This window comes from Grammomys surdaster, unplaced genomic scaffold (genome assembly GCF_004785775.1).
Source record: "Grammomys surdaster isolate TR1022 unplaced genomic scaffold, NIH_TR_1.0 146, whole genome shotgun sequence".
Taxonomy (NCBI): domain Eukaryota; kingdom Metazoa; phylum Chordata; class Mammalia; order Rodentia; family Muridae; genus Grammomys; species Grammomys surdaster.
In genome coordinates, this window is record NW_021604604.1 from 10,393,581 (window position 1) to 10,421,029 (window position 27,449).

The following is a 27,449-nucleotide window of genomic DNA, read 5'->3' on the forward strand; positions in this document are numbered from 1 at the left end:
CTGTGATGGATGTTATAAGCGTCTGAACATAAATGGCTCTAACTTTAAATTTCCAGAGTCTTCCCACAATTGCTCCAGAGATAACCAAGTTAGATTAGCTTAGTTGAGTTTACCTGGGATCCTCTGGTTCCCCAGGGTTGTGAGGCATTTAGCTTCCAAAAGTGGTTTTCATACAAGAGTATTGTCTACTGTTGATGGAGTTTTTTTTAAATCAAAGTACATATTTGCTCTCATCCTTATTTGTTTTTGGGTTAAAGGAAACGTGGTACCCGATATCACAGGGCAGGCTCTGAAGGCATTTTCATCTCAGATGGCTGAACAAACCAAGTTTCCATTGCTCTGAGAGGACAAGGAAGGGAGAGGGTATATAGTCACTTATCACATTCAGGCAGTCTACCCCAGTGGTTTGGCATCATGGAAGTTGGTCCAGTTGTTTTGGAGGGACAAGTCAGGTGCACTGGCAGGGGAGTATCTTACCAAAGTGAGAGTCCAAGTAGCGCTTCTTATGTCATCAGGCAGCCATACAAGAAGACCACAGACTGTGAGGTATTCATAAGGCCCTTTATTTTATTTTAATGCAGTTTTGGAAACCGGAATGTAAGAGTCCAGATGCCAGGAAGGTTGTTTTCTAGTAAGGCCTTTTGTTCTGGTTTCTGGACAGCTGCCTTCTTTTTGTATTCTTGTGTAACTGTGTGAGAAAGAGTGACAGTGAGGGGGGGAGGGAGAGGGAGAGAGGGAGAGAGGGAGATCGAGATAGAGATTGGGAGAAGAGGGCTTGTCGCTATCCTTCCTATAAGATCATCATGATAGTTAGTAGTGACTGTCAGCTTGACAGGGTCTAGAATCACCAGAGACAAGCCTTGAGGTACATCTGTGAGGATGCTATAAAGATTAGGTTAGCTGAAGTGAGGAGCCCCACCTGAAGTGTGGCTGGTGCTGTTCTGTAGGCTGTGGTCTGTCACCACACTAAAGGGAGGAAGAGAGCTGAGCACCAGAATTCCTCGCTGTCTGCTTCTTGATGGTTGGCACAATATGAGCAGCCGCCTCACACTCCTGCCACCTGCCTTTCCTATAATGATACTTATGACCCCTTGAACTATGTGTCAAATGTAAACACATTCTTCCTGAAATTGCTTCTTCCAGGCATCCTGTTTCAGCAACAGGACGAGTCACTAATATAAAACTTATGATCCCAATTACATTAATTACCTCTATATAGGGATTATTGGCAAATACTGCTCTATTTGGGATAGGGGTAGTTAGGATTTCAATTTGTATGTTATGGAGAGTATGCAATCTAGACCCTAGCACTTCTTATATGTATGCCACGTGCTAAGTTAAGCCTGAGGATGTATACATAGGTATATATGTCAAGAGCAAAATACACTCAGGGAACACGTACTAACAACGATGTGATAATTACAGGGCTGTGCTCGGTACAGATGGGAAGAATAAACCCATTCAATTAGAGCAGGTCAGGGAAGGCTTTTCAGAGGAGCCTTAGACTCCTTAGAGGCTTTTGGATGCTGGAGTGGTTAAAGGTTATCAGGCAGAGGCAGAATCCTGCTGTCAATGGTCACAGAGCTGGGCCATGCAAGTAAACCCTCCTTCCCCTGTTTCTGTCAGGTATTTTGTCAAAATGACAGGAAAAGTAGCTAAAACAACAGATATTGCAGCAACAACATCATCACCACCACCACCACCATCATCACCACCACCACCATCATCATCATCATCAGGAGCAGCAGCAGCGCAGTTTTGATTGAAAAGTTCACCCCGAAAGCAGCTGGGACACTGACACAGTGGTGGCTAGGACTGGTTAGAACATGTGTGCTGTGGTCACAGAGCCCAGAGGCAAGTGTGGCAGGCACTACAGGAGATGGGGAAGGGGGTAGCTGCTCATCCTATCCAGAACTGAGGAGTTGACACTGCTCTAACTGAATGGGTTTATTCTTCCCATCTGTACTGAGCATAGCTCAGTTTCGCAAGTTTGTGTCCTTCCCGGGGTCTGATGTATCCAATGATGACTTTACAAATGAGTGTCCAGGAGGAGACAAGAGAGTAGAATAAGCTGCCAGTTATTTTCAAAAGCCCACTGCTAGCGATCTACGCCATGAGTGTAGGAGTGTGGGGAGGAGTAGGAATCTAGGCTGGATCCCTCTGCTTGGAGGCTAGGCAGCCATCATGGAGAGAAGCAGCACCATGCATGAGGGTGAATGGCGGGAGACTGAGTGAAGCACAGTGGAGAGCCCTTTGAACTGAAGGCTCTGAGAGAGTTGTTGTTGGCTTACTTCTCTGAGAAAGCGGCAAAGGGATACTGCAAAGTTGTCATTATTACATGCTGCATTTCAGACTAATGAGAAGTAGTGTGAATCCTGGGGTGAGTGAGCCTATTGCTTCTGGATGGGGAGGATGCCCAGGAGCTGGCTAAGGGCACTGTGTAAGACTGAAACTTTAGGAATAGGTAATTTGCTCATTGAAATCCATTGACAGCATTTTTCCCCCCTGTGCAAATATGACCTAAGCTCTTTGAGTCAGAAAAGTTCCCTAATAAATAAATCCTTAGTCATCTGCTGCCAAGAAAATTAAAAGGCTTTTGGTACAGACTCCATCAACCTACCGACCTCGTTCTCCCCCTGAGACAGGTCCTGCTTTTGAACTTGTGATTCATGGAGATGGCACCCTTAGAATTGTTGGGTAAGGTGGGGAAACAATTTGAGAGAGCTGGAGAACAAAATTAGAGAGATTTTTTTTTTTTTTTAAAGATCAGATCAGTCCTTCCTTGATCTAAATCTCCAACTGCCCTTTGATGAGGGTGGAGAGGAAAACCCGGGTCAGTGGGTTCTGAGTCTTCAGCTGACTGTGACTTTGTGTAATTATTACAAACTCCTTTTTAATTTTTTTCCAAAAAATATTTGGCAGGATTTCAACAGACTGGAGAGAAAGAGAGAGAGAAGAGGGGGGAGAGAGAGAACAGAAAGGAGAGAGAACACAGCGAGACAAAGAGAGATACACACATAGAGACACAGACACACAGCAAGAGAGCTACTACAGATACATACAGAAAGACATAAGACACATAGAGAAAAAAAGACATACAGACAGAAAGACAAACCGCGACAGAGAGACAGACAGACAGAGCAAGAGAGAGACAGACATGGAGACACACATATACAAAGCAGAGACAGAAAGCTGAGAGATAAACGCACAAGCAGATGCATAACGAATGTTAAATTGTGGACCCGGTGAACTTGCAGCTGTCACCTTCCATTAGACAGGTGACAACTTTTCCTTCCACCTTCCTGCTCCTTTCCTGGGTCCCCAAGTGAACAGAAAGTAAATCAACACATCAGAGGCCCCTGCCACCTGACCTAGGATCCAGAGCTTTCATCACAGTCCACCAGGGCCAAGCAAAGCTGAACGCTCAGGGGGGCGTGGTCGGAGACCGGGGCGTGGCCTAGTAATTGGGGCGTGGCCTGGCGATGACTCAGCGTCCCTGCCCCGCCCCCGGCCCGCCCCGCCACTTAATTCTGACGCGCGAGGCCGCCGGGTGTGAGAGCCGCCCTGAGCCGCCGGACGGGCTTCGTACTCGGGCGTTGCAACCGCTGTCGGAACCGCCCTCTCGCCACCTCGGTGGCTAAGGTGCCGGGGACCAACGCCAGCAGCGGAGCGCGCCAGGGAGCAGCGCGCCTTTGTGCGAGGTAGGCTGGCCCCACACTTACTTCTCACACAAAGACGAGGGGCTTGCGAGGCGGCCGCCCGCTGGGAGGAAGCGACGCGTGCCTGACCCCGGCCCGGGGGACCCTGTCGTTGGCCTGCAGAGCCGGCTGGGGTATGCGGTCCCTCGGGCGCAGGCGGGCGGCGGGGAGCCTGGTGGCCCTGAGCTGCCTGGAGAGGTCGAGGGTGCAGGGCCCGGGCGGCGGCCCCGATGGAGGGGCGCTGGGGCGGAGGGGCCCCCTGGAGAGGAAGGAATCCAGGCTGCCGCTCGGTTGGTTCATTGTTGCATCCTCGGCCCTGCGGACCCAGACCTTGAGACCCAGGCTGCAACGGCTGCGCTGCCCGCGGCCAGATGCCCGCCTTGCCGGCCCCGGCGGCAGGATGGGGTCAGCGTCCCGAAGCCGGCTTCTGCCCGGCAGACAAAGGCGGGGTCGTGCTGCTTTGAAAGGTGGTAGTGACACTGTTTCCTGTCTGCAAGTAACTTTTCTATGTTGGACGCGGCTGTGCTTCTTTGAGTCCGGTAAAGCCAGGGGATTGGGTGATGTCTGCGCAGAAGTCTCCACATTTTCTATGGGTTCCGTGATTGCCTCCTGAAACATTTCTGGATGACTGGGAGGTAATCTTGTGTATTAGAGCCAAGTTTTGACATGTGTGCTGAAGTGAAGCGTCTGCCCAGCTCTCTGAAATTTAGAGAGTTCTTGTTGAGAGGATGGAGTGCACACACTAACCATACCAGTCCCTTCTCAGAAAGATTTTTGTCCAGGACTGCTAAGTGAAGTTACTTACTCAGAATGGGGGTGATACTGGAGGGACCAGCACAAGGCCAGAAGGAGGCATGTTTGGCTTGACTTTCTGAATTTGAGCCTCCTTGCCAACAGGTAAGCTTTCTCTAGGCGTGCCACCTCTCTATCATTTGGACATGTTAGCTGTTAAAGTTGCTTTAAATCCTGTCAGAGATGCCCGTCTAGGGACGGTTTCTTAGTGTTTGTAGTTTCAGGCTTTACACTTTTGAATTATAAGATCATATATATTTGTGACAAATTCAAAAACCAGAAGATAGCTCACTCATTTGGCCACCACCCAAACATACCCTGAGGATGAAGGAGTATTTGCTTCAGTTGTGATAGGGAAGTTTGTGTGTGTTTGTAGAGAGAGAGAGAGAGACTGAATGAACACATTATTAATTTCTAACCTTTGTCCTTATCTAAAGTATGACATTTAATAATGATAACTTTGCAATATTCCTTTTGCTACTTTCACAGAGGAGGTTTAAACTAACAACTTGCTTTGGGATATATTTTCTCAGAGCTTTGCCAGTAACTATTTATTCAGAAGGGAAGGAGGGAAGTTGAAGGAAAAGTAATGTGCTTCACTGGAGAGAACTCACTTTATGGACTTTATTGAACACACACACACACACACACAGAGAGACAGAGAGAGAGAGAGAGAGAGAGAGAGAGAGAGAGAGAGAGAGAGAGAGAGAGAGACTGACTTTAGATATCACGAGCTGATTGGGACTGTTTAAAAAGTAAATACATCTTCTTACTGTAAAAACTATTCTAAGATTCATGAGAAGTACAGCATGGAAAGAGATGCTTTATAGAAAGACTAGCAGTGGTTTCCCGTATGTCCCACGCACATTTCAGATGGAGTTTGTGTTGAGAAAATAAAATCATTTTTCATTACATGGTGAAGAGTTTTGAGTGTCTAAAAGCCCATTCAGCTACATTCTTGGCCTATGGACATGTTTGCCCTTACTTATATTTACCCCTTGTAAAAATTGTGATCTTTGAGTTCTTTAGTATGCAAAGCAGAACGAAGCCTTTGAGACAGCCCTTTAGAAGCAGGGTGCTCAGAAGAGGATGCAGTTGTTTCTGAAGCCAGGAGACACCATAGGAGAAGATTGTGATGGTGCGCTATCAGGTTCCATTTGGAGTTGTTCATCTGTCCTTTGGGTTCCCTATTCTGCGTGCACACTTGCAGTAGTTGCAGGGTTATTTCTAGGTGGAGGGCAGAATACTTAGCCCCTTCAGTAGTGATGTCTGTTGCTTTCCTGGCCATGTGTTTCCCCACAGCATAGAGTGGGACGGAGGGTCCGGGAGGAAACAGCAGTGTCCCCAGCTCTCATTTCCTACCGCCTCTGAGGTGCTTTGAAGCAGTACAGGCAGCTTGGACCTCAGGTCAGAGTTTACGAGTCCCATGTAGGACTAGAGCTGGTTGCTGGAGAGCCCACTCCTGAAGTAGATAGCAGACTCGTTTTGTACTTGAGAGACATACTTGGAGAAATCACTGTTCCTGACCGGAAGGAAGACAGGTGCTGTTACTAATTCACTAATTGCTCTGTTTATTTGTTTAAAATGCTGAAAGCAAAGGAAAAAGGATTTTTCTTTTTTCTTGTTTTCTTCTGTGGTGATTGAGGGGTAGAGGACATTTCCTTTCACTGAGAGGGGGGACACAGAGGACTACTGCAGCTTAGTTGGTTGTGTTAGTGTCTAAAAGCCCCTTCCCTGGAGTCCTTTCCTTCAGTGTGCAGGAGTGGTTTGAGAACTCGGACGGAAGTTTGGTTCAGTGAGATCTGCATTTTAAGATGTTTGTGGAAGTCCATATATACCTTGGTGAGTCTAGAAAAAGTGCTGGGGAGAGAATCTGACCAGCTTTGGAGCTTACGGGCTCCATACTGGGCAAGTTACTGTAAAGATCTATGTATGTATCTATATCATACATATATAACATATACATATATAGCATAGACCTTGGCATGATCCCATGGGAACTTCTCATATCCTCGTGTCTTCCTCTGCCTAATCTTTGCCTGTTCTTGCTTTTCCTGCTTGAAGCAATCTATTATTTTCTCTTTTCCTTTCTGTGGAGAAGTGCTGGGCCTTTTCCATCTGAACTTTTCCTCACCCTGAATACGTATACTGAGTGCACTTAAAGAAATAGATGCTTTTATCCATGGGTTCTACGCCTCATCCCTGAAAGAATATATTTATTTGGGAAAGTGACTTCGGTTAGCTTTGGACATGGTAAATCGATGGGGGCTGTTTCTGAGGTTGTGGGGGGAGGCTTTGAATAGATGCCTTAGGGGCCAGGCACTGAGTTTGTTGTAGGTAACAAGATGAACTTGGCCTTTGTGGCAGAGTAGGTAAGGGCGATATTTTAAGAATTGTACAAAGTGAACCCCACATTATTTAATAGCTGTTACCTTCAGAGCTGTGAATAGAAATTAGCACTTTTTGATTTAAGCTGCTTTAGAAAGAATGAGAGAACCACAGGGAAAGCTGGGGAATTAGTTCCTAACCCTGTAAGGTCTGATGTTGTCAGTCAGATACTTGGGAATGTGAGCATGAGTTGGCCAGGGCTAGCTGGGGCTAGTTGTACTAACTGATGAGGTGGACTACTGTGTTTTGTCTAGAATTTGGCTAAGATGTTGGGACAGTTTCTAGTGCAGGACTGAGAAATGACTGAGAGATGTCACAGTATGGTTTCATTGTTCCCACTGAAGGGGTCCGCAGGGCCAGCAGGGAGTCAATTGTTGTACTGATGCGGTGTCCTGACCTACAGAGATTCTGAGAAATGACCTGGTGTCACACAGAGATCAGCGGACGACAGCTGCGTTTCCCTCTATTTCTGGAAAGTCTGTCACAGATGAAGAGGTAGCTAGAGGGGCTCGTGGGAAAATAGATGCTGGCTTGAGAGTATTCCCTTATCAGGATACAGGAAGGAAGAGGGGATAGGGCTGCATTTACATCAGAGGAGCGCAGGGCAGTTCTACCAAAGATGTCACTCAAAGTGGAATATCAGGCAACAAGCAGCTGTATAGCTTGGCCTATGGTTGGTCTGCCCTCTGTAGTGAGCGTGTGTGTGTGTGTGTGTGTGCATGCCCACGTGTGTCATGATTATGAGATCACGAAGGACATGTCCACTGGCATTGATGACAGTAATACTCACTGCACACTGCACAGGCATGGGGCAGTGGTAGAGCATGCTGCAGGGGTTAAGGAGTCTCTCCTCAGCCCCCCTCCTTGGGCTGCTGTTCATTAAGCCCTTGCTGGTCATGAGACACAGAAAGCTTTAGTTAGGGAATTTGCTGGGCCTCTGTAAGCTTCCTAAGAATGAGTTATTAAGACTTCTCTCTAACAGGAGAGAATACAGGCTACAGTTTGATGACCTCTAAGTAAGTCACATAGCTCTTGTGAACGTTTCTCATTTGTGATGCTGACATGGATTTGGTAATACTGACCTCCTCTGATGTGATAGAGATCATCCCGAGGCAGTGGCATTCTAAGGCATGGTCCTTGAATCTCGGCCAATGATGGGTGTTGATGCTTTCCTGTCAGTGTCTGTGGCCTTGTAAATGTCCATTTAGAAGGTTTTCATGACAAGGCAATGGGAGATGGCTCAGTGAGTAAAGTTGTTTCCTGCACACACATGAGAACCTGAGTTCAGATTGCCAGCATCCAGGTAAAAAGCTCCTGGGCAGTATGTGACTGTAACTCAGGTCCAGGGAGGCAGAGACATGACCTGGGTCATGTGTGTTACTGTTGTCCACAGGCTTGACCCCGAACAGCTTCTCTCTAGAAATGATTGCTTGACTGAAACTTTACGGCTGTTGACTGGGAAGTCCCCCTTTTCCTCTCTCCTAGGCCTCTTTCAACCATCATTCTTCCCTTTGAGTCTGTGAACTCGACTCTTGGATACTTTAAGAAATGTGATTGTCCAGCATTGGCTCCTGTGCAATGGGCTTTCTTCCCTCAGCATGACACCTTCAAGGTTCATTAAGGTTGTAGTATACTCTAGGCTGAATAGTACTCTATTGTAAGAGTATACCATATTTATCCAAAACCCACATCTGTTGGTAGATATTTAGGTGTTTCCACAAGACTTCTAGAACAGAACAGGAAACCTTTATGCTGTTGGCCTTAGTGATGATTTCATGGATGTGACACCCAGAGTATAGCAAAAATCTCCAGAGTAAATGAACCGTCTGTTGAAGCAGTGGTCTCAGTACAGCAAATCTGTGAGCACAGAGGGAGGGCGGCCTGCAGAATTTGCCAGCCATTTAGCTAAAGAGGGCTCATCTCCAAGTCTGTCAAGAACTTCAGTAGTGGAGAAACAAACAAACAAACAAACAAACAAGCAAGCAAACAATTAAAATGGGCTTTGGCCCAGAGTCGGCATTGCCTCATAGCCTTGTAACTGAGAGGGGGTTTTAGGAAAGCAGCATTTCCCATGTGCCATAGGGATGCTGGGAGAGGGCGGGGCTCCATCCCTCTCTTCACCTGGCTTTTCATCTTGTCATGTTCCCTGGAGAGTTTTAAAGATAAGCTGGTTGTGGTCTTAGAATGTCTGCATTGTCTTCTCTTCTTGGATCCAGGTTTTGGCATCCTTCCCGAAGTGTCATAATGAGGTGTGTAAGAGTGAAGGCCGTGGAAGGCTGACACCAACATCCATAAGTGTGTGCACTCTGGAGAGGGAAGTGAGGAGTCAGGTTTTTAAGCTGCCTGTTGGATGCTAATGAGACTGTAAGACTCACATACTCATAGCACAGCCTCCCACAGTCTTAAGTGAGCACAGGTTATTTATGAGTGTCCAAGGTAGAGATATGAAAGTTCCTATGTGCTGGACAAAGTTAAAGGTGTCTATGTAGATGTATAATGTTCATCCCCTAAAACAAAAATTGATGTCATTTAAAATAGGTACCACTGTGGGCCCAAGTGTGACCAAAGTTCATCTGCAGTAGCTTCCTCCTTCCCTTCTTCCCTCTTTCCTTCCCTCCCTCCGTCTTCCCTTCCCCCTCTCTGTCCCACCCTCCCACACTCACTCTTTCTTTCTCTCTTTTCTTCAAAAGTTGCACAGAGCAGTACAGTGTGCTTGAAGGAGAGCAGCCTAGACTCCATCCAGGCTCCCTGGGAGTTAGTGGACGGTGTGAGACAGGCTGTTCAGCTTTCTCCTTTGTAAGCTGAGCTCATCCCACCTCTCTGCCTATGTTACCCCATGTCCTTTATACCTGATAATGTACCCCATAACTGTCAGCAGCTGCTGAAGAGCATTCCCCAGGGAGGCGTCTTAGATATGGACCACCCCTTAAGAGATGGCATAAGTAGGCAGGGCCTGGGCAGGTGAGGAGAACACAATGCACTTCCTGTAGGTCCTGCTGTGGTGGCCAGTGCAGTTACTCTGTGCTCATGGAGCCAGAAATGACATAGACTCAACTTTGACATGGCCCATTAGGGGTCCTATATTATCTGTAAAATACAATGATAGCAACAGTTACTACCAACTCACAGGTTTTGGTAGTGTCCTGTGTAGTAGAATGAACCTGGTTCATTCAGCATTTAGGAATGCTGGTTTGTGCTAGCCCAGATGGCAGACTCTAGGATCTGGGGATTAAACAGACCAAAGTCTTCTTGTTTGGAGTTAGCATGCTAGTGGATGATAGACAGTAAATGAATACACAGACGAGGTAGCTCTTTCATTGTGCTGCCAGGGAAACAAATCTGGCTCAGGGCTGCAACCTGCTGGAGAGGAAGCTACGCTTTTAATTAGGTGAGAGTCCTATTTTGAGTTCTGAACAAAGGCAGCTCCAGTCTCTCTGAGTGAAACAAAGGGCCTGAGGTCCATGGGAGCTGCTAGAGAAGAACCACAGGAAGGCTGGTGTGGATGGAGCAGGTGGGCAGTCAGGAGGGAGGCTTCTAATGAGGTCCTACAGTGAGGAAACTGGCCGATACAGACACCATGGGAGGGTCCTGAGAAGGGGCTGGAAGAGATGGCCTTGCATTTTATGCCTGTCTTTGCCTGTGGAGCATAGTGGTGGCATCTGAGGATCCAACACAGACGCAGGAAGGTCAGTGGACGTAGGTGCTCAAGTAGCTGGATGATATATTTTGAAGATAGGGCCACAAGGACTTGCTAATCATCTGGAGTTGATATTGGCCAGCAGAAGAATCGTGAGTGACACCTGGTTCCAGCCACCAGGCAAACGATGATGTCATTTACTGGACAAGAAAGACTGGCTGAGAACTATCTTTATAATACACTGTAGCCTCAGAGATTAGTATTGCTTTATTCTTGTATCACAGATGAGGAAACCAAGGAGTAGAGAAGGCGAGAGGCTGTCCTGGGAGAGCCTGGGAAGTCGGGATAGGACCCACCTGAAACACTCTGCCCTTGCATCTCACGTTGGCTCCACTGTCCGTGTCTGAATGAGGATGGCAGACGGATGTGAAGTTAACGTGAACACTTGGAAAACTTGTCTTTTTCACAGCACACCTTTGTTGAGTTTAATTTACATTTCACCAAATGCACCTGGAATCAACTTATAGTTCATATTTCTTTGTAATTTGTAGGCTTGGCAGCCATCATCCTGGTTCAGTTTTAGACTCCACGGTCAGCTCGCATTCCCATCCTCAGCCTTAGGCAGCCAGGGCTCACTTTCTGTCTCCACAGAGTTTTGCCATTTCAGAAATTTTGGATAAACGGAGTCATACAGTACACCCTATCGGGCTGACTTTGCTCAGCTACATAGAGTTTTTGAGGCCCATTCATTGTTTTATAATTCATATGCTTTTAAGGGACATTCTTGGCCTTTCTTAGAAGGATGTACTCTGTGCTGATGGGAAGGAAAAACATTGTTAGGATGTACCTTAAGACGACAATAACGGTAATAGTAGTAGTGGTCACCAGTGCACAGCTCTGTAAACATAGTTATCTTTTGTGATCTAAGTGATTCCCTGAGGGTGGGTCCGTGGTTAGTGCTTGACCAGGGTGGGGTCTAAAGTGCCGAGGGACTAAAAAGCTTGCCCAGGGTGAGAGGCTGAGATCAAGTCCAGGCTTTGGCTCTTTACCATCCTGCTGGGCTCTTCTGACTCCATATTTAAAGCTTGCCCATCTCAGCTTCAGAGAGGGCTGAGGCTTCCCGTAGGGAAAATAGGCTTACAGATAAATCTGAATTTGTAGCTTTAAGAAAAATGTTTGTCCTGAATTTTCAGTTTGGCTTTACCGTATGGAGACTGTGGCATCTTAAAGCTATCCTTCTATGGGGCAATTTTCTTCGGCATAACATCAGAGTGGCACCGGATTAAAAGCACATAATTATGCCATTAGGCAGAGCTGCGTGCTTGAGTTATGTTTTAAATGTGTTTACCAGAAATACATTTTTGTATGAAGTACCCTGAGGCTATTTATGACTTTACTGTTACTGGATGGAATTTAATTAGGCATCATACATTTTTAAAGATGATTATATAATTGCATTAGATATTAATGTTTTTTCTCCTCTTTGTGCCAAGTACATATTTGAACAGTTTTTTTCTCTCTATGTGACATTCCTATTAGAAGAGTTCATATCCTATATTGAAGAAGGATTCCTTATGGATTACAAGTATTTTGGAGTTGTAGAAGACATTTTCAACAACTCATTCACACCAGTAGCTCAGTCAGAGTTGGTCTAGTGAGTTTATCTTGGGTAAGCACTGATGAGCCGTGGCTTGCTAACAGCAGTGAGCTGTGTGGAATAAGGACACATTTTACACCCAGATTTCACCCTTGGTATCTGCTAAGACACCCTTCCCTAGTTCCACATCTCTCTTAAGTTTCTAAAATGGAATTGTAGCATCATTACACTAGCTTCTCAAAGGTAGTATACCTTCCATCTTTTAGGATTTTGCTGTGTAATCTAGCTTACTAGTTCACAGTCACAACTAAAATCCTGCATTTCTTTTTAGAATGTCTGGTTTTAAGAAGAAAATAAGTAACAATTTTAATTTAAAAAGTTTTCCTTTGACTTATTTCAAACTGCAGTCTGCTTTTTTTTTCTTAAGACATTAGTGGGTATGATGCTAGACTCTGAAGATAGTGAAAAAGACAAAAATCAAATCCCACCCTCACTTCTTACCCCCCACCCCCAACCACAACCACCACCCCAGCTTCCGGAAGTAGATGCTGGAGTGGAGCCTTGTTCAATAGATAAAATCTAGCTTTTTGGCATTGCCGTCTCCCTATCTCTCAACTCCCAGCATCGTGCTCACGTCTCCTCTGACCTCTCTTCTTGGAGCACTGACTTTCTTTCTACAAGAATAAGTTTCCGTTAAAATCCTGGGCTGGTACAAACTTATTTGCAAAAGTATCTGGATGGGAAGATCTGTACCTCTTGGGGTTATCCCCAGGACTGTCCCAGTTTTTTCTAACCGCAGAGGCTTCCTCTTCTGAGCTGGGTAGAACCCACCATTCTTGCTTATTTCTGTTGCTAGGCCAGGCCTGCCCTTTGCCTAAGGAGTGGCTGAAGGTGATGTCAACCAAAACCTCAGGCAAGATGTGGGAGAAGCCCAGAAACCTGTTAAATTTGTCTTCATCCATATATTGGCTTCATTTCTTAATAATATGACTATAGCGTTATTATACCTGGTTTCTTTAAAGCCAAATCTTTAAAATGTATACAGGCTGCATGTGGTAGCTCCACCTCTGAAGGCTTGATAGATCCAGCATTGCTGTTCTTCCTCAGAACCTTCCTCCTTGTGCTGCTGGTTTGTTGTCTAGTAGAAAGGCCCCTTTCCTTGATTGGGCTGCAAGTTCTTGTGGGTTTGTAAACTGGAGCTTAGCACCACTGCTCTCCTGGGCTCATGGCAGCTCTTTAGAAAGGGCTAAGTTGTTGTTGGTGACATCTGCTTCATGTTGCATCATCCCAAGACAGTGTCCACTGTCACTCGCAGACATTGATCAGTTGGTTTCTGTGTTGACAGCTTGATCCTTCATTGTGAATTTCCTCCATAGGCCATTCTCCTAATGCTGTTAGCATCTATTCATGATGGTTCCTTGAATTAAGTATTTCATTGGAGATTGTTTGATGAGCAAGTTACCAAGTGTGAGATGAGACCTACAGAGTGTCTGGCCAACTCATTGTTGTAGCAACTTAAGAACAATGGAAACTTAATAAAGAAAAACAGAATGGCTTGGCTTTTCCATTTACTAATGCAATGTATTTCCTACCATCAAAGTTAATTGCTATTTAAAATGTTATTATGTCAGGCTAGTTTTATAATAATATTAACTCCTGTGTGTTTATGCTGCTTGTAGCTTATAGCATAGGAACTTATAGCATAGGATTATAAGGTACAGTACCATGTGGTAGCACAGACCGTTATCTCTTATCTTCTTCAGTAACCAGTTGAGATTTTCTGATGTGTATGGACATGTATGACCAGACTTTTCTTAGAGAAGGTAAGACATTAATAAACTTAAAAAGGTGTGTGTGGGGTTCTGTGTACTAGAGAGATAGCTCAGTGGCTAAGTATGCTTACCTCCCTTCAAAGGATCAAGTTTAGTTCCCAAAACTTATGTTGGGTGAGTCACAGCCATCTTAACTACAGCTCCAGAGGATCTCATGCCTTCTTCTGGCTTCTGTGGATACCAGCACATATGGCACGCACATGGCACACGCACATATACACACACAGCATGCCTGCACACACACAATGTACATAACAAGAGAATGAAGGGCTTGAGAGATGGCTCAGTTGTTGAAGTACTTATTTAAGCATGGGAACCTGAATGTGAGACCCAGAACCTATACAAAAGCCCAGAGCACCCTGCGTGTCTGTAATCCCAGTGCTGGGGACACAGGAAAAGGAGGATCATGGGTGCTCACTGGCTACCCAGTCTAGCTGATTTGATGAACTCCAGGCTCACTCTAAATATAAATTAGGTAGATAGTGATTATGAAAGACACTCAATATCAACTTCTATCCTTCACATATACCTGAGTGCACACAGGACCATGTATGCATGTACACACACACACACACACATACACACACACACAAGGGGAAGATGATAAAGATGAGATAATTTTCTTTTAGTTCTTCCAAAACACAGGCGAAATTGCAGTTTTCAACTTGAGTCTTAAGAGTGGTTTGGAAAGATGGATTACTGCCATGTTTCCAGTGTAGAGAGTACTCCTTTTAAAGGACCATGTCATAGCAAATGAAATTGGCTCACTTTACCAGCAAGCTGTATGCTGACACTACAGTCAGATCTGGGGATACCCTCAGCATTTGAAGAGCATGGTTCCTCCTGTGTGGATGGTCATTCTCTTGGTATACCATAGCGTGCTTCTGGAAACCACATTGTCACAAGGATCATCATGACGGTTCTAAGAGTTGGGCATCCCTCCCACAGTGCCTTAATTAAAGATCATGCTTTTGACTAGACAATTGGTATCAAGTAAATCTTGGCTCTGACCAGAAGGTATTGAAAAAAGATGAAATCTGACATTGTAAAGTGATGCTTACAAAAGCCACAGAAAACAGGAGGTCATCTGATTTAGTCTCCATTTTTTGAGGGGGGTCGGGCAGTGGTGGGTAATCTAATACTTAGATGTTCAGGGAGCTTTCCTGAGACCGCACAGCTAATGGTGGTTGCTTGGAGTCTAAACTCACACTAGAAAAACACCCTAATACCCTAATATGGGTGTTTATGTGTTTGCTAAATGCTTTCTATGCATCCTTACAACTATGATACAGGACTATAGGACTATAACTAACTTGACTTTGCCAAAGCAGAAACATTCCATAATCACCAGACCACAAATACTTGATTATACTAACAACAGAAAGCATGCTGGTACCCACCCATCCTATGGTCCTGCCTCCCTCCCTCCATCCCTCTTACTATTTTAATGTCTTTTTCTTTTGTCAAAGGAATACCATATTTTATTGCCCATAAACATTCTTTCCAGGGCCTTCCATGTGCCCTGAAGAGCTGTATGATTTTCTTTTTTAAATTGGTAATTTCTTTCAGCTTTTAAAAAGGCATTAAAAGAGCTTTGGGCTACTACATGCTTCAAGATTCCTAGATGTCTAGGTAGATTTGAACTGATAGTATGTTTTAATAAGTGTCTTGGGCCAACTCACATAAGAAAGAAAAACAGAAACAAACCATTCCTCTGATCATTTTTATTTCATAAAATCACCACTTAGCCTTTAAATACTTGAAAATATCACCAGGGAATTGACTTGGGAGCCATCAGGGAGCTGTTCATCCACTTCTTTTCCCTATGGTGGGCAGTTCTAGACCTGAGGCTTTCTGAAGGTACCTCTGGGGAAGTGTGTGAATGGTAGGCGGGGAGGAATTCAGGCCCTAAATCACCCACTATGGTGAGAGGAAGGGAGAGAAAAGGTGTCTGGTGTTGACTTCCTGAGGTTAGCCTTAGTTGCTTAAGGCTGCATAGGCTGCAGGCATCCCTTCCCTGTGCAGCACAGGAAGCTCAGATAGCTTGCCCCAGAGCTGTTCATTAGACTAGTTAACCATGTTACAGGAGCACTCGAGGATCAGAATGGAGAACAGTGCCCACTTGGATATGGTTTGTTCTCTGGCCCATGATTCATACAGTTTGTGGTAAAATAAAAACACACTTGGCTTTGCAGCAGTACTCCTTAGATGTGCCCAGAGAATGCTTGTTTGCTTTCATTGCCCCTAAATTACAATTCTTTGTGCACTTCCTGTTTCACAGTTAATGGCTGAGATCTGTGACTCAAACAAGACTGTTGTTTTTCACTTCGGTCCATTTCTGCTAGAAACTAAGCAGCCTGTGTACTGTCTGGAACATGTTGCACGCATGTGCTTTGAGAAGAACAGCATGCATAGCTGACTAATTTCAAAAACAGCCTATTTATAGTCCTTCAGAGTAATTGTCAGACACTTGGTCTGTGCGCTCTTACTAACGTCATGTGGCTCAACATGGCTTTTTAAATGGAGATAAATTGTTTTTTATGTGTGGGTGATTCATTTGATATTTCTCTGTAAATTTATACCCCAACTGTGTCTCTGAAGTATGTCACTGCAGTAATAGCCCAGGGAGGAGTTTTCAACAATTAGCATTGGATTCATTGTAGGATGGTGCTTTAGAGAACTCACAACTGTGTGTGTGTGTGTGTGTGTGTGTGTGTGTGTGTGTAGAAAGGGGAGGGAGGGCTGGAGGGAGTCTATAGTGTCTGTATATGGATGTGGAGGCCAGAGGAGGACATTAGAAGTCCTACTCTGTCATTCCCCGCTGTATTCATATTCCCTTGACATAGTCTCTTACTGAGCCTGAGCTAGTCCGGTAGCCAGTAAGCCCCAGCAACATACATGCCTCTCCTCCCAGCACACCCCACAGTGCTTGGGATACAGGTATGTGCAGGGTCACCTGGCTTTTCAGTGTGTTGGGAGTTTGAGCTCAGGTCCTCATGCTTACTCAGCAAGTCTCTTACTTGCTGAGACCTCTCTTTAGTCCTATTGTTTTATAAAACGTGCTGAAGCTGCAGAGTCACACAGAACCTAAAGGACTCTTGTCCCTTGAACTCTAACTTAAAACAGCGTTGTTGACTGTCACACGTGGCCTTGCCTTATCATATCTAGCCCGTGTGCTTGCCACCACAAAGAATACAAACAGGAACAGGAAACGGAAGTCAGTAGTTACTGAGCTGGTGGTGGTTTTATTGCCGAGGAAGAGTGATGAGTTTTGAGGTTCTATGTGGAAGAGACAAGTTCTTGCTTATCTGGTAGAAAGTCTAAAACATAGTAGGTGTTAGAATAGTTTCACAAAAGCCTAGGCATGTGTTTACACAGTTGAGAACTTTCTTTGCTGTCCCTCCATTTTGACTTCTAGGGCTGAGCGACTTCCTGTGGGTTAATATATTTGTGAGTTGTTTTTGTAAGTAAATGTAAGAGTAGAATATAGAGATAAGAGTGGACAGAGGGCTCAGTCTGGAGCTTTGGGGTCTGTCTTTGTTAGGGTTTCTATTGCTGTGATGAGACATTGTGACCAAAAACCAGTTGAAGAGGAGAGGGTTTATTGGACTTATCCCTCCAGTTTGCTGGTCATCATCAAATGAAGCCAGGACAGGAACCTGGAGGCAGGATCTAATGCAGAGGCCATGGAGGGATGCTACTCACTGGCTTGCTTCCATGGCCTGCTCAGCTTTCCCCTCTCCCTAAGAACCCAGGGCCACCCACAGTGGGCTGGGCCTTCAATCATGGATCAAGAAAATGTCCCAAAGGCCAGTCCACAACCTGATCCCATCCTCTTAATTGAGGTTCTCTCCTCTTAAGTGACGTTAGCTTGTGTCAGTTTGACGTAAAACTATCCAGCATAAAAGCTAATTGAAGAATGGAGGGAACACCTCTGGGCCTAACAGTGTGGGTGGCTGTTAGTGCGGGCCTCTAGATGCTGAGTGCCTTAAGTGATCATCATTCCCTTCTTAGTTTGGAGATGGAGAATACCAGGATGAAGGTACTGCCAGGCTCAGAGTTAGGAAGGGCCTGCACTTTGGTTTATGGATAACTTCTTGCTGTATCCTGACATGGCAGACAGGAAAAGTAAAACACTTTTCTTTGCTGGGCAGTGGTGGTGCACACCTTTAATCACAGCACTTGGGAGGCAGAGGCAGAGGCAGGCAGATTTCTGAGTTCGAGGCCAGCCTGGTCTACAGAGTGAGTACCAGAACAGCCAGGACTACACAGAGAAACCCTGTCTCGAAAAACAAAAAACAAAACAAAAACCCAAAAAACTCCACTTTTCTTCATCCCCTCTCTACGGGTGTGAATTCATCACAAGGACTCTACTCTGTATTTCCTTCACATGTTCCACTTGCAAGTGCTATTGCATTTTGGGTTAGGATTTAAAAGGATGGATTTTAGGAGTGACACAAGAGCTGATCTGTGGTGTAATCAAGGCGATCAGTGATTTAGACTCCATAGGAAGGTGGCAAGGTTGGTTCTGAGATGCAAGGAGGTGTTCTGCAGAAAAAGGAGATCTTCAGGAGTCCAGGATGGATGTGGAGGTGAAGGTGAGGAGTGATAGAAGGAACAGTGTTGGTGGAGGTCAGGAATCTAGCACATGACCAGCCAGAACCGGTCCCTCAAGCCCAGGAGAGCACTGATGCTGAGAGGTGACCTTGTCCAGGGTGTTTGCTGTTTCTCACAGGGCTGCTATTAAAGAATTGTTTGCTGGTTGAGATTAGCACTATGCTCAAGCAAGTGGGATCCAGAGTCACTTGTTAGTGGCAGGCAGAGAGCAGGAAAGAAACTGGCGCAGGGTCAGTGTTTGTCCAGCCTTGACTGGTTAGTCCAGGTATAGTTAGTAACAGAGCCTTTGTGTACTCTAAAAGCAGTGATGTGGCTGTGGTTGATAATACAGACACCCAGCTTACAGGCACATAGTTGCAGAGAGATACTCATTGCATGTGTGGGTGAAAATCCTGACTGAAGATTTGTCCCACCGGGGCTTTCTTGGTGTGTTGACCGTCATTGGAGAGACCTGCTGTTCTCTTTGCATATTTACTGTTTGAATTCTAAAAGACACTGTGCCTGTGGTTCCCTGAGCTCTCTCCTCTGGGTTTGCTTTAGATGACTGCCTGTTTACTCAGCTAATACTGGAAACTTGAGGCCATCACATTGCCACGGTTTCTGTTATTGGAGCTCTTCTGGATTATTTTAGGGGACAAGGGTCTTCCCTGGGAGCTCCTAGGAGTACACTAGACCCCCTTAAGACATAGCTGGCTAGGACTGTTTAGAAAAGGAGGCAGGGGAATGAGGAAGAGGAAGGAGAGGACGCCGAGCCTTTTTACTTTCCACCCTGATGAGAATTGGTTTGGGAAGCCTTATTTTCATTGACTTCTGGGGAAGTCGGCATGAAGGGAGTAAGGTCAACGGGAGGAGTCTGGGGTCCTCAGAGTTGCTTCTCCATGCAGAGAGTGCCCCATGCTTGTGGTGCTTGTGGGAATCAAGAGTGAGGTTTTTATTTGGACCATTTTATCCAGAGGCCACCATATGCAGATTATTGCCATGCCAGAGATGCAGTTGTTCATGGTGAAAGGGGATGGTAGACCCTGGGCCTGAATGCTGTGGGATGAGAGAGCATTCCCATGGGAACACGCTTGCCTTCCCACCTTTGGGTTGTTCCTGTGTTCACGTGATTATGCACTGAGGTTTTCCAGGTCTGGCTGGAAACAGGAATCTGTTGTTCCAATCTTTGAGTCCCCTGTAGGACTTTCCTGCTTCCTGAAGTTGTGCTCCTGACACTAAGCTGGTAGTACACAGGAGGATGTGGGGTTATCTCCATGGGAGCTGAGTGAGCTTCAGAACGCCCTGTCTAGCTCGCTCCCCTCAGCTGGTGTTTGTCTGTGTTTGTCGGAAGCTGTGATGTGCAGGAGTAGCTGGGAATTCTTTTATAAGGCGGTATTTCCTCTTGTGCTTCTATCATTTTTGTTCCACACATCCTGAACCCCTTTCCCTAGGAGCGGTGATATCAGTGGGCCTCTTAGAGAGAAAGCCTCATCATGCTCTTTGAATGGCATCTAAACCATAGCGTTCAAGCCTGGCTCCTAAAAAGTGACTTTGTGATGGCAGAGGGTATCCCACAAGGCTGAAATTCAGGTCATTCTAGCAAGCAGATGGACTTGGATTTCTTTTCCTTCCCTCTGTAGCTTGTTTCAAGCGTGAACTTGTCCTTTTTCCTCCCTGGCTGCTTGATAACTCAAGTGAGTCTTCCGCCTCCACCCACTCTATCTTTATGATTTAGGTGGAGTGATGTTTGGCCACAAAGTTTCTTAACCCTTAAAAAAAAAAAAACCTAAAAACAAAAGACAAATGGAGAGCCATGCGGCAAGCTTGTGATAGTACAGCGAACAAAAACACTGGAATCCAGAAGGGCGGCTGAGAGGTGGTGTATGTTCAGAAGGTGCACCCATATCCTGTTTGCAGAGTTCTGTGGTCTTTCCTGTGGTTCTACATTTCATGTCCCTTGTCACTTATTAGCATCAGGTAGATGCTGTGCAGTATATTCAGTTCTGGGTTGCATATATCTGGATCTTAAGTGAGACCTTGATTCTCTTCTTAGCCAAGGGATCTATCCTCGCTTCTTTTCCTGGGGGACTTCTGCCTTGTGAACCACTTTTCTCTTCCCAATTCTTTAAATTGAGACCCAATATGAGAGGATGGACCTTGGAACTCTCCTGCTTGGGTCCACTTTTTCCACTTGTCTGCAGTTCACCAGGCAAGTAAAGTAGCTGCCTGAGTTTGTTTCCGTGCTGGTAGAATAGGAATGGTGCCCTTCAGTGTGTTTATAGCAATGCAGTCACTTGCCCACTGTGTGCCCGTGTAGAGTAGGCACTCAGTACAACTGCTGGCAGCATTGGGGGTGCTTAGCACTGAGAGCATGTACCGCAAAGCTCTGTTCTTGAGCGTAGGCTCGCCCGGGTGTTGGTCTGCTTTTTAACCGTGTCTGAGTGAGTCTTATGGAAACTTTACACGAATTTACGGGGACAGCCCATCAAAGGTATTTTGAAGCTGAGTGGCGTGTTCTATCGACCCACCCTTCCAAATCCAGATTTGATATACACAGGATAATAACAAATGATTTCGAGGACAGAGGTTTATTCTAGTGTCCCACAACCAGAAGAGTCACAAAGGATCTGTCAGCAGTAAGCTAGAATTGAAATGGCCAACCTGGACAGACATCTTCTGCTATTGTAAACAATATGGAACCATAAACCATATGTCTTATACCAAATGGACATCCATTTTTAAACACTTGGCTTGTGTGGCCACCTGCAGTGATGCCAGAAGTAGATGTCCCCAGGGCACATCTAGGTCTGCATAAGGCTGCATCGAAAGGGATGGCTCTAGACATTTTCTAGAAGAGTTGGTTTCTAGTGGTCTGAAGCTAAACCATTTCTCCACATATAAGGGTGAGTCCAAGTTTGGTCTTGCCACTGCTCTGTCCCTGGCGTGGTTTCCATTAATGTCCCATCTTGTACTTGCCTAGGCCTTTCCTGTTCCCTAGATCCTTCTCTGGAAAGCTCTGCAAAGGCCTTGGTCCCTCTTCACCTGCTTTGTCTTCTGTCCTCAAACCTTATCAGGTACATTGTTCTTATTATTGCTGGCCCTTCCATCCTGTCGTCTACAAGCTTGCCCTGTGCAGACACAGGCATATGGAGGGTCTGTCCTTAGTTTACTGGAGCCTCAGGTGTCCTTCGGCCTGGGAAGCCTCCTCTCACACTAGCCAAAGCAGCAGGGCGTGAGCTCTAGCTCTTATCCCTGAGGATAGCTGAGTACTCCTCTGTCTCAGGGAGTATGCAGACGGAAGTGATATTTGGGGAAATTCTGCAGAACACATTATTTTGACATCCATCTTGGTATGAAGTTAGGATCCTGAGAAAAGTGAATTGAAGGACAGGCATAATCTGTGCCTTTGGCCTTTGACAGCTTTTTAAAATATAGAAATTAGGAAAATAGCCATGTGCTCATTGCACTTGGATTTGTGTGTGGATGAGTGAAGGATATTGTCTGCACTGTTGCTCTTTGTTCCTTATCTAAGCCATGTGGGAAATGTCTTCTAGACTAGCATGCTATGATTTTTTCTTTCCCTTGAGAAAAATTGGATGCTATTTTTTTCTTGCAAATGAAAAATATGTAACTTTTTGGTTCTGGACACCAGGAAGCAGGTAATTCAGTTAACTTTCAGACTTGGGAATGACATTATTCCTGACCAGTGGCACTCTGAGTATTCTTTTGTGTATTGGATGCTTTGACTTTCTAATTCTACTTTATCTATGTACTTGTGTATCTAACTTGATTTATATGCACAACTCAACATTTATAATGCCATTGGTTTTCTTGGAAAAGAATTTAGGGAATGACAAAACATTTAAACTAATTTTGTGTTCCTATATGGGGCACTGAAGGTGGTCTTTGTGTGTGTGTGTGTGTAGATGGTGTATACAATGTGTGTATGTCTGTGTGTGCACATGTGTTTATGTGGGCAAATGTGTATCACAGTGCCCATGTGGAGGTCAGGGAACAACATTTTCACTTTTTGGAGACAGGCTCTTTGTCTTTCATGTGTATTCCAGGCTAGCTGGTTTTAGGTTTCAGAGGATTCTGTGCCATCTTGCTGGTGGATCACTGGAACAGACGCAAACAGAATTGGACAGAACTGCAGGTGAGCGTAACCATCAACGCCCATTCCTAAAGACTCGCTAGCCTCAGCTCTACATGGATGCTAGGGATTTAGACTCAGCTGAGCCATCTCTCAAGCCCTGCTGCCAAACTTCTTTTGCAGTGAGACCACCTGACCCAGAGCCTTGCCCATGTTGAGCAAGCACTCTGCTACCGAGTTACCTCTTTATTCCTTAATGTTTTGTTATAAGGTATTGAATTAATAATTAGTTAATAAATCACAATGCAGGGTTGCTTCCCACCTCAATGGTTGATGTTCTGGAATATCACACACACACACACACACACACACACACACACACACACACACACGCACAGCCTTTACATTTTAGTATGCCCTGAACAACACAGTAGGTAGCTAACTGCCTAGCCTCCATGCTGCTAGAATCTACCTCCCTCAGATAATTTCGAGTTACTACTTAACTAGTTTCTGTATTCCATCTGGGCTGCTCTTAACTCCAATCAGTCAGCCTTCTGGGCCACGTTTTCTTAGAGCAGAGTCCAGGATGCTCTCCTTGCTTCTCTACCTCATACCAGCCTCTGTGTCTCCTCTCTCCTAAAGCGTGGTGGATCTCCTCCTTTCTCTCCTCCTGGACCCAAGCCCAGGAAAGAAATCATAAAATCCTGCCTTTGTCTGTCCTCCCCAGTTATTGGCTGCTGGCATCTTTATTTACCAATCAGAACAAACTGGGGCCAGGTTCCCAGAAGCTACATGCAGATCCTCTTGTGCAAACAGTTTTGGGGAGGAACATTATTAGCATTTGTAATACAAGCAGGTACAATAAGGTCATGATGTATGTATGTATGTATGTATGTATGTATGTATGTATGTATGTATGAATGTTAACCTGAAACATCCCAAGTTCTGGGATTAGCCCAACTTGAATTTGAAATTCTGTTGTGGCTGTGAGTGGGTCTGGAATACAGGAATGCCTGTGTTTGCACAAGTAAACTTTGTGCTTGTTTGGCTGTGCTCTGGAGAGCAGTTTTAGGGTTGTCAGGCTGAGTGTGGAGGTGGATGCTGGCCAATAATCTGTTCAGCTCTCATGGATTCTACCTGATTTATTCCAATTGTGAGATTCTGTGTCACTTTCCCATTTGAAGTTAAATAGTCAGTATTTCAGTGCAGTTAGAAACCTACCTTCTGAATAGTAACGTGATTCTCAGATTTTGCTGTTTCTAGGACTTGAGGTTCTTTTCCTTGGTAATGTAGTAACTTCTGATTTTGGAAACCCACCAGTTGCTGCGGCTGTTTACAAATGGCACTTAACGTGTATAAACCACTTAGGAAAGAGCTGCACTTTAATTGGCCTTTAAAGTTGTGTCAGTGGGTGACTGTTTTAGCTGAAAATTAAGGAGATGATTTACAAAAATTAGCTTATTTACTCCTTTGAGTTTAATGCTTACCACACTGTAGACATTTTCCAGATGCTTGTGTTAGGGTGCATTTTTATGAGAGGCCAAGGAAATTAATAGATGATAGCTTTTTTCCAGTATAAATCTGATACTTTCTTTGAATGAGTTACTTCTCTTGTTGTGGAGATAGACTACCTGAGAGAAACCAGTTGCAAGAGGAAAGGTTCTTTTGGCTCACAGTTTCAGAGAGATTGCAGCTTGCTCTGGGGCGGTGGGAAATGTGGTGGTTTGAATGGCTTTGCCCTGGGAGATGAGAGTGTGAGGTTGCATTTGCTTTGAGAGTCAGAATCACAAGGTCCATATTTAGTGACCTACTTACCACAGTTAAGCCTCAAATTTAAAGGCTTCACTATTTATCCAGACAGTCCCTCCATTTGGGGAGCAAATGTTCAAGCATATGAGCCAGTGGGGAACATTTCAGACTCAAACAGTAGCACCCTTAGGAGAAAACATGGGATCAGAGTTCTTATGTTTTGCCTGAGTTTAAATGAAAATGTTCTGTTTTTTTGAGGGAGACTGGTCGAGAGATGAGTATTTGAAGTGCAGCTGAAGTCACTGAGCACACTCTGGACAAAAGTTGCATTCTGTTACCTTCAGCCCTCAGCAGTGATTTATGAGGCAGGGTGTACAGATTTCCCTTCTGCCCAGCTCTCCTCATTTTATTCTCTTCTACTATAGCCGTAGTTGTCTTTACTGAGAGGTGAATGAGAGAGTGAGTGTGTGTATACCCGAGTGTGTGTGCATGTGCGCACAGAAGTCCAGGTGTCACAGAGTCCAGAAGAGGGCATCATATTTCCTGGGGCTGGATTTAAAGGCAGTTATGAGCCTTCCCCACATATGTGTGCTAAGAACTGGACTCTGATCCTCTAGGATAGCGGCAAACCTTCTTAACTGATGAGCCATGTCTCCAACCCCAGTAGTTAAAATTTCTTTTTGTAACAGGAATTTGCAAAGTGACTTTTTTCTTCTTTGTGAAAGTATAGTTCTTAGCTTTCTTGCCTTCTGAATGGCTTCCTGAATGGAAAATAAATCCTGAGGGATGCTGTGATTTATTTTATAAACAGGACTAGAAAGTGAGCAGTTTGGCAGGCTCCTCATCTCTCAGCAACTCTGAGATGAAACCTCCTCCCCCAGTGAAGACTTGTCATATTTATAAACCATTATTATTTCAGAATCATCAAAGGAAACATGTAGGGACGACGGGGAAGGAGCTTGTTTATTCTGGAATTTTCTTCACTGTATTTTTAACATTGAGGAAATTAACGAGAAAGCTTTGGTAAAGTGAAGACAGATGAGTGAAGATCAGACTGAATTTGTGAACTGCACTGAACTCCTAAGTAGGGGCAGTATCCTCTGCGTGAAACAGGACAAGCCGTTTGCCCTCTGCGAGTGTCTTGAGGGAAGCTGGGTGATACTTCAAATTGACAAAAGCTTTAAACTTTAGAAATGAAGACTTTATCATTTTAATCTGTGACTGTTCCTTACTTTATTAAATTTTACCATAGATGTCAGCTTTAGGACTACCCAGTTGAGAAGAATGTTGACCAGGAACCATTCTTGAATGAGTGTACCTTAAAAAAGAATTGGTTTTAATTAACTGTACTTTCTGACCTGTGATGGTCACAGAAATATTAACTGTCCAAAGATGTTTAGGAGAAAAAAGTGGCTCATTTTCTCCTGGAGTGTTATGTGAATGGAAGGCTGTGGATTACCAGTGAAGATTTTGTTTTTCCTTAAAAAGAAGTTCCTTTTTACCCATCAGGGTCAGTGTGGATGTGTGCTTTGATAAGGGCAGGTTATAGTCTGAGAATAAAGAGCTCTACATCTGGGATCAAGCAGAAGTCAAGCAGCTGCCATACTGTGAGCCAAAGGGTGAACACAGCAGGCAGCATTCATTTGGGAAATAAAATACTATTGAAAAAGTTATATAGTTTTAAACATTTGATTTTTTTTATTTGTGTCTATATGTGCATGTGTCTGTGTGAGTGTATGTCATATGTATGGTGGTGTCCCTGATGCCACAAGGGAATGCCATATCTTCCAGAGTTACAGATGGTTGTGAGCCTCCCTCCACCCTCAATATGGCTACTAGGAACAGAACCTGGGTCCGCCTCTTCTCCTCCATCCCTGGCTACCACTGGTTTATCTTCTTTATAAATGTGACTGTGTGAAGGGCTTTGCATTAATAGGGTGGTACAGTATTTGTTTTTCAGTCACCATTATATTGCACTAAGTCTGTTGTTCTGATGTTTCACCCAGGTCATAGCATGGGTCAGACATTTTCTTTTTCTGGTTGAATAATTTCCCATTGTATGCAGATAGCACATTTTGTTTGTCCATTTACCTGGAGCTGGATCCCATTATTTTTGCAAGGTGTGTTAGAAATCTACTTTAAGACATGAAATGCAGTAGAAAATGTATGTCTGTGTGATGTAATCACTAGTATATTATGAAGTATAGATGTTGGGGTCTGGGTTAGGCTCTGTTGTTTTAGAGGAGGGTTGAGAAAGGATCTTGCTGTACAGCCCCAGCTGAACCATTGCAACCAGGCTGGATGCCCTGCCTTCGCCTCCCATGCACTGGGATTACAGGTGTATGCCAGCACTCATGGCTGGAGTCCTGGTGTTAAATGCTTCCTTACCATCTGAGATTGGCTGGGAAGTGCGCACCTGTGTGACCCGCTCCCGTGGCTGCTGTTTGCTTGGTGTCTCAGGTGCCACACAGCACTTTTTTTTCTGAGTTGTTAATGCTTTGTAGTAGGTGAGGCCTATTACAGGGTGATATAAACGCCTAATATAGAAAGTCCAGAAGCTCTGGCTCCCACTTCGTTCTATGTAAGAAGCTGTGTTCCATGCATGAAATTGTGTCCAATTCTTTATTGATTCCTTTGGATAATTTATTTTTATGAACAACTTATAGCAAAGGCCAACAAAGTCTGTTTTCATGAAAGGCCACCACAAAGCTGCATTGTGAGTATAGGATGTCATATTTCCTTTCCTGCTGTGCACAGATGGGGTGCAGAGTAGTGTAGCTTATTCTGATCTCTGGAATAAAATGGATCTGGACACAGACTTCCTGCTACTGGCTAGTTGTGACCAGTTATGCACAAATTAGAAAGCAATTTCTTTTCTTCTTGCAGAATTTAAAGGGCCATAGGTGACTTGTGTTAAGGGTAAAGATACATTGGGGAAATATATGCTGTAATATTATTAAAGTATCACATAATCTTATTTCTTTTGTTTCATGTAAATTTATGGATATAGTTACCTACTGCTTTTCCTGTGGGTTTAATAAGTGATTTATTTGTGGTCCTTATGTTT

General features: G+C 44.7%; 1 protein-coding gene across 4 annotated transcripts in view; it reads left to right on the forward strand.

The window, feature by feature from the left end:
* Positions 1-27,449, forward strand: part of Fam107b (family with sequence similarity 107 member B) — a 206,771-nt gene that overhangs the window by 140,415 nt on the left and 38,907 nt on the right. The window contains exon 1 of one of the 4 annotated variants that reach the window (XM_028764896.1): positions 3,520-3,701. The exons of the other annotated variants lie outside the window; for them this stretch is intronic. The gene's annotated coding sequence lies outside the window, so the exon portion shown is untranslated. Of the gene's footprint in view, positions 1-3,519; positions 3,702-27,449 lie in introns of those variants that run through there. 4 annotated transcript variants of the gene reach the window in all.